Genomic DNA, 7,051 nt, shown 5'->3' on the forward strand with positions numbered 1-7,051 from the left:
TATGGCCTCAAATTTTATTGTGCATTTTTTTGTTTTTATTTTAAACGATCTTTATTAACAATCATTTGCAATAAAAACAGGAATTTAGTATGTGATAGGTAAGGAGAAATAAGTAGATATACATTTTTCATAAAAATTTATGATTGGAAATGAGTTGAGTAGCATACATCTGATGTACTTTACATTTAAATGACATTTGTATTCAAATTAACGAAAAACTGACTGAAATGAAGCTCGAAACACCAATAATCAGTCTCCAACATTACCGTTTCGGTTTTCTTTATGTATTATAGCTTCACAGAAATGCATATTCGTTCAAAGTTTTGCATAAGCAACGAATCGGACATGATCAACCAGTGTGGCACACAAACGCCCTACCTCAGAGCCAAGTGGACCTTAGGTCTGGTGAATTAAAGTTCAGTCGAATACTTCGAAGTCGATTTTCATGAGAATTTTAGAGAGCTGCACCGCATATCTTTGAATGATAGATATTTCGCTTCTGAACTTCACGTACCATAAATATAAAATGTTACAAAAATCCATCCAGACGCTGTAGCCGAGCGGTTCTAGGCGCTTCAGCCTGGAACCGCGCTGCTGCAACGGTCGCAGGGTCGAATCGTGCCTCAGGCATGGATGTGTGTCATGTCCTTAGGTTACTTAGGTTTAGGTAGTTCTAAGTTCTAGCTTAGACCCATTTGAATCAGTTGAACAAAAATTCGATAGTTGTGTGATGCCTTCGTAAGTGAACAACGGCGCCTACAGGTGGTAGAAAAGAGAAAATGATTGTAATGTTACATGAATAGGTGATTTGTATTCAGCAAGACATGTCCGAAATAAGAGACGCGACGCCTTCACACAGTTGATTCGCCTCAATGAGCAACGAATCTTCTTCAATGTGGATGCACCATTACGTCTGACCTCCTGCGGGAATCTCACAATAGCGAGCATGGGGGGGATACGGGCAGGGAGTGCTGACAGGTGGCGCTAGGCGGGAGTGTGGGTAGGCCGAGAGCTGTGTCGAGATGGTCTGAGCAGTCGCATTAAACGCTGTGTCCGTGTGGCGCTTTAGTTAACGAAACTGTCTGGTACGCAAAACATCCCAGGTTCCAATCCCAGGCAGGCATACACTTCCACGTGTCACCGCTCATTCCGCGAAAGTACCGATGGAGCTGACGCTAACAGTCTCTTCCCCTCCCTTTCCATTCTCCTCCCCCCCCCCCCCAATTTCCCGCCCTCCTCAATTTACATTGTAAGTAGGCTGTTTAGGTTTTTATGTTGGCAACGCCACGTACCGCTGTGTATGAAAATCACTGACTGTGCTGTGTGCAGTCTGTGGCTGGTTGGACTGATTGTTGGAATAAACGCTTGAGTAGTGTTGGGCAGTTGGATGTGAACAGCGCGTAGCGTTGCGCAGTTGGAGGTAGAGATGGGTCGAACTGGTTCATTCCCGTGAACTACTTCATTCATTTCACTCTTTGCCGTGAAGCGTTCAAATGAAGTAGTTCATTCATGAAGTACTGAAGCCTGGCGAAGTTGCCCAATTCGCGGCTCAGCCGCGGCTACGCTCGCTTCGCCTCGCTCGTACAATAAAGCTTCGTAATACTTCATAATTTTACCAACAGATGGCCGAACTATGCAGTAATGTGCACGCAACGTTTTACGCTCTTACAGCGTCTGAGCTAACTTAAATAGAGCATGGTAGAAGGGGACAAAGGAAAGATAAACAGAGAAGCCTGTCACATATAAAGAAGGTATTACATTTAATCTTGCTCGACATTTTCTCATGAAGCGCCCAAAAAAAGTCTTTATCTGCCAAGTGAAACATCATTTGTTGTATTCATGGACTGAAAACTAGGGCTACCAACGAAATGCAGTCCAATTTTATGTTCCTTTTAAAATTTAATCCAAAATAGAATGTGTATGTTTACCACTGTCACAAAGTCTATATATCTACGTTAAGTAATTATTCAGAAGTTTTCCTGTAGATTTTATTTTTGTTGAAAATAATAACCATCCAGATTCAAAGCATAAATTGCCACCTGTAGTCACTGGTACGATTTCAGGTAAAATCCCTCTTTCACTGTTATTAACAAACCTTTTATTTTCATGTTGGCTGTGCGTACTCACACAGCCAGCCTCTTCGTTTGTATCTGTAATATTCATTTGTCCGCAAGCGCTGTCAACGGTAGGCTACCGGTAGACGCGAACTGAACTGCACAAATAGTCACGGGTAATGATGTCAGCACTACAGGAAGCAGCTGACGCTGCCTTCCCCTCGCCCCCTCACCTCCACAACCCCTCGCAAACCTATCGTTTCCCACAAACGCCGTACGATTCGTCGACAGGCAGTAGAGGGGGAACTGAAGTGAAGGGAGAATGAGAGACGTAGCGCCGATGTAGTGGGAGAGGGGAAGAGAGTGAGTGAACGAGAAAGAAGTGTGGAGTGTCCCATCTGTGAAGAGTTTGAACTACCAATTCATTGAAATTGAGTGGTTAGTTCACCCTTCACTAGAGTGAAGCGTTCATTTGAACGACTCATTCACGAGCTCCCCATCACTAGTTGGAGGTGAGCCGCCGGCAGTGGTGGATGTGGGGAGAGAGATGGCGGAGTTCTGAGAGCGGATTATCTGGACGTGTGTCCCTCAGGGACAGTAAATTTGTAAGACTGGATGTCATGAACTGATATATTAATATTATGACTTTTGAACACTATTAAGGTAAATACATTGTTTGTTCTCTATCAAAATCTTTCATTTGCTAACTATGCCTATCAGTAGTTAGTGCCTTCAGTAGTTAGAATCTTTTATTTAGCTGTCAGTATTGGTGCTCGTTGTATTGCAGTAGTTCGAGTAAAATGGTTCAAATGGCTTTGAGCACTATGGGACTTAACTTCGAAGGCCGTCAGTCCCCTAGATCTTAGAACTACTTAAACCTAACTAACCTAAGGACATCACACACATCCATGCCTGAGGCAGGATTCGAACCGGGGACAGTAGCGGTCGCGCGGTTCTAGACTGTAGCAGGCCGGCTAGGTTGAGTAACGAAGATTTTTGTGAGGTAAGTGATTCGTGAAAGGTATAGGTTAATGTTAGTCAGGGCCATTCTTTTGTACGGGTTATTGAAAGTCAGATTGCGTTGCGCTATAAATATTCTGTGTCAGTTTAGTGTTGATCAGAATAAGTAAGGAGCGAAATGTCTGAGTACGTTCAGTTTTGCTCAGCAGTTTGAAAATCGAATAACGTAGAGGTTTACCAGCACAGTTATTCAATAATTATTCTAAGGGGATGTTTCAACATATAAAGCTTATAATGTTGCTACAAGAAAATGTAACATTACGACGTCCGACAGGAATGCTAAACACACTAGGGAAATTTCGGTAATGAAACGATCTCACTGCAACGTCCATAATGCTAGGCGCAATACTTTAAATATTGTAATTGTTTTTATTACAACAATTCTAAAATTCGTATCGAATTAACCAATGGAACAGTATGTTCATATGATGCGACGTATGAAAGCCGACGACATCAGTAATCACCATGACGCGTAACTTTTAATGTCAGGAATGTGTATCAGAAATTGTTGACACTTTTAGTAAACTGATAAACATATTGCGCCATTTCACCAAGTTTTCAGAGATACATGTGACACGAAATCAGAATCAGCGCCCCAGGTCATTAGGTCATTAGCAGACATTCTTTCTGGTTGAGCCACCACAACTGGATGCAGGCAAGTATTCGTGAAATTTATTCACAACTTATTAAGTAGTGCGTTGACACTTCCGTGAAAGGCCGTAAAGTAAACGTAAGATATTTCTTTATGAACTAGTATATTGCATACGTGTGTGATTATCTTTAAAATTTAATGGAGGTCATTCTTTAAACATTTAACTTGGATTCAGTAGTTGTCATCTCACAGAGTGCATAAAAGAGCGAGCAGAAGTGTGTGCCTGGGTTTTCATCAGTTGTCACTCAGCTGTTGAGACTGGAGAGTGGATTATGTAGCCGAGGCAATGCTTGGCTGCAATTAGCGTTCGCTGGACTTTGAAATATTGTTGAGTGCTCTAGTTAAATAATTTGAAATTTCACGGGACTTAGAAGTCTAACTTCATATGGGACTTACGAGTAGAGCCATTCGTGTGGTTTCTCGTTGCTGATTTTGCGTGACTACCTGAACTTCAACTTTGTATGCCGTGCTCGAGGCAGCTGAACAGTGATTATTCGTTTGTGGTGAACAAGTCGGGTATTTTCTCAGGATAGTTGCTGGGAATAACAACCTTCATGATTTAGTAGGAACTGTAAGTGATAGATTCCACTTCAGAACTTTGAATATTTGCTGCTGAACTCGTCATTTACTGCATTCTTATATGAACTTTATTTGGACATGTTTCTTAGTTTGCACTACGTAGCTATAATTTGCATTACATGTTTAACTACTGTTTAATGGCTTGCTTTATTTGAATCCGAAAATCTATGTGAGGCCACCATTCTCATAATTGTGTAAACCCTATTAAATAACCTTTCTTTGCTCTAAACTACGGCTATCTGCTTTAGCCTACCTCATTATCCGATGAGACTTTTACCAGGTATTTTGTATGACTTTTAATCACTTTATTAATGTGTAACTTCGTTTCGTTAACTTGTATCCTCTGTTTAAGGGTTTGAGGAACATTTGGGCTTAAAAGTGAGGGACCACGACTGTTCCTCCAGATGTAAAGCGAGCTCAGCAAAAAAAAAAAAAAAAAAAGTTTGCTCTTGGTATGTTCGCACCTGTGCGAAAAATTAAAACCCTGGTTTATTCGTATCCTGTACTTCGTAACTGATGTTCCACTACGTGTAAATCTCCCTAGGCAATAGCTCAACTGATGCGTTGATTACAAATCGGGAGAATGTCCCAACTCGTTTCTTCAACAAGTTTGCCGAATATTCGTTATTTTCGTGGTCACTTTGTCGGCGGGTGAGGAACTAAGTTCACGATTTATGGGGCCTAGAGAAGATACCGTCCTCTTTCAAACTGTCGACAGCTATTAAAAGGGCAGTGGCTCCGACTTCATCGACGATTATCAGCCTCCGTAGTCGAGTTAGTAGTATGAGCGATATTCTGTTAGAATATTCCACTTGTTTGTCTGTGCCCATTTACTAGTATGGCCCGTTAAATTGAAAGTTGCGTGGGGTGTTTATATGTTGTTTATCAAGCCACAATAAGACTAACATTTCGCGTCAGCCGTCACCTCGTGTGTTGCTGGAACGTATTTTCCATCATTCATCGCTCAGTATGAAAGCTCAGAATGTTTTGCTATCTGCAGTAAAGCATCTGTTATGCGAAACAATTGATTTTTCACAGATTTTAATTCACGTAGCAGACGATTTATGACGTTACGTACGACACGTTTAACATTTCCATACGGCGCTGGTTCGCTACATATTCAAGCTCCAATAGAGTCACTGGTGGCCGTTCTACGCTGGCGACAAATCCCAGCACCGCCGACAACGCTTCAAATGCAAATCTACAGCGGCGGCGCTCAGTATTAATGAACAAGTTTGGATGGCAGCGCACTCACTTCGTGTCGGTGCTCGAAAGAAACAAAATGTACTGCAAGCAGGTGAGGAACAGAGGTGCGCTCTTCCTGACCGCTGTATTTTGAGTCATTGTCAAGGACTAAATTCCAGGTTCTCCTAGAGTCAGGACGGTTTTTATGATCAAGCAACGGTTTGATGGAGAATTTAACACCGGAGCCTCTTTTGGCACAATTCGATAATAACAAGTGATACGGAAGCTGCATGTCTCCCTTACCCTCTTCGCCACCCAGTTCTCTTCGTCATCAAGCACACATATGCAACACCACAATCTATATCATTCATGTCGTTCGTCTAAACTTCAAAGATTCACTTACAAAGAATGTCCACTAATTTTTTCTCCTAACACGGCCACTGCAAAAACAGCAAAACCAAATGATTAAATGACTAGAAAGTAAGAGTACTGTGCCTCTGACGATCAAAGAGATGTTATTTTCTACAATGAAGACAAGGCTGAGTTGAAGGACAAGATATTGACAGTAGAATGCACCATTGTTTGTATGATGTACGCACGCCCGTTTGTCTCTGTTAGCAGGAAGTCCTTGTTATAGTGTTGAGTTTAAACTAATGTCTATATTTCGAACCTTCTAGCTGCGAACTGAGAGCGTAATTCGATTTCTTCTTCCAGAAGGAAAAGGGCTGTTTGTAATATTTCAGTAAATCATTCTTTCCAAACCAGGTGGATCAAATAATAAAATCGAGGTTCCTAATTTGATATGCAGCAATGCATAGTCTAAATAAGGCGGTATCCAATGCGTAACATTATGCAGCGATAGTCATTTGACCTTTCAATTACAAGCGTGAGATCAGGGAAAAGTAGCTCAAATATACAAAACCCTCGCTACGTGTTTTCAGTGTGGGTTGGATCGGTGGCCAAAACCGTGATTATTCTCGTGTAGGTGATGTTTTCAGTACTTATTGCTGAAAAGTTATTGAGGTATGTATGATATATTTCGTGTGTAGTGCAGTATAGCACATTCATTATAGGTATAAACATCGACATGAAAATCCACGTTTCAGTGAGGGGGAAAAATAACGTTTTCCCTCTTCAATACTTACGTTGACCTCAGTATCTAAGACGTAAACTGAACAATATCGTTGAGAGTTTTATCTTATTTGACGTTCTACTCTGTTTTAACACAAAGCCTAGTCTTTTGATTTTTTTCTGGGAACTCATAGCGTTAGGCGCCAATGAATTTTTTTTAGATCACTTTTAATATCACGACTCACGGCACTTGGCCAATCAAAAGCAGTACGTTGAACAGCCGTGGCAGTTAAGTCCGTTTCATTGTGTTATTATTAACAGGATCCAGCTATATTTACCTCAATTTTTGTTTCAGTTCACTCAATTTATAAATTTAGGAATAATAAAATTATAAGTTATTAGGAATTTATATTATTAGGAATTTATAAATTTTGGATAGTGAGTGTTGCATGTTGTTGTGCGTAGTCGGCCAGAGGGAAGAGTGTTGTAA

The sequence above is a fragment of the Schistocerca serialis genome, chromosome 9 (assembly GCF_023864345.2).
Source record: "Schistocerca serialis cubense isolate TAMUIC-IGC-003099 chromosome 9, iqSchSeri2.2, whole genome shotgun sequence".
NCBI classification, from domain to species: domain Eukaryota; kingdom Metazoa; phylum Arthropoda; class Insecta; order Orthoptera; family Acrididae; genus Schistocerca; species Schistocerca serialis.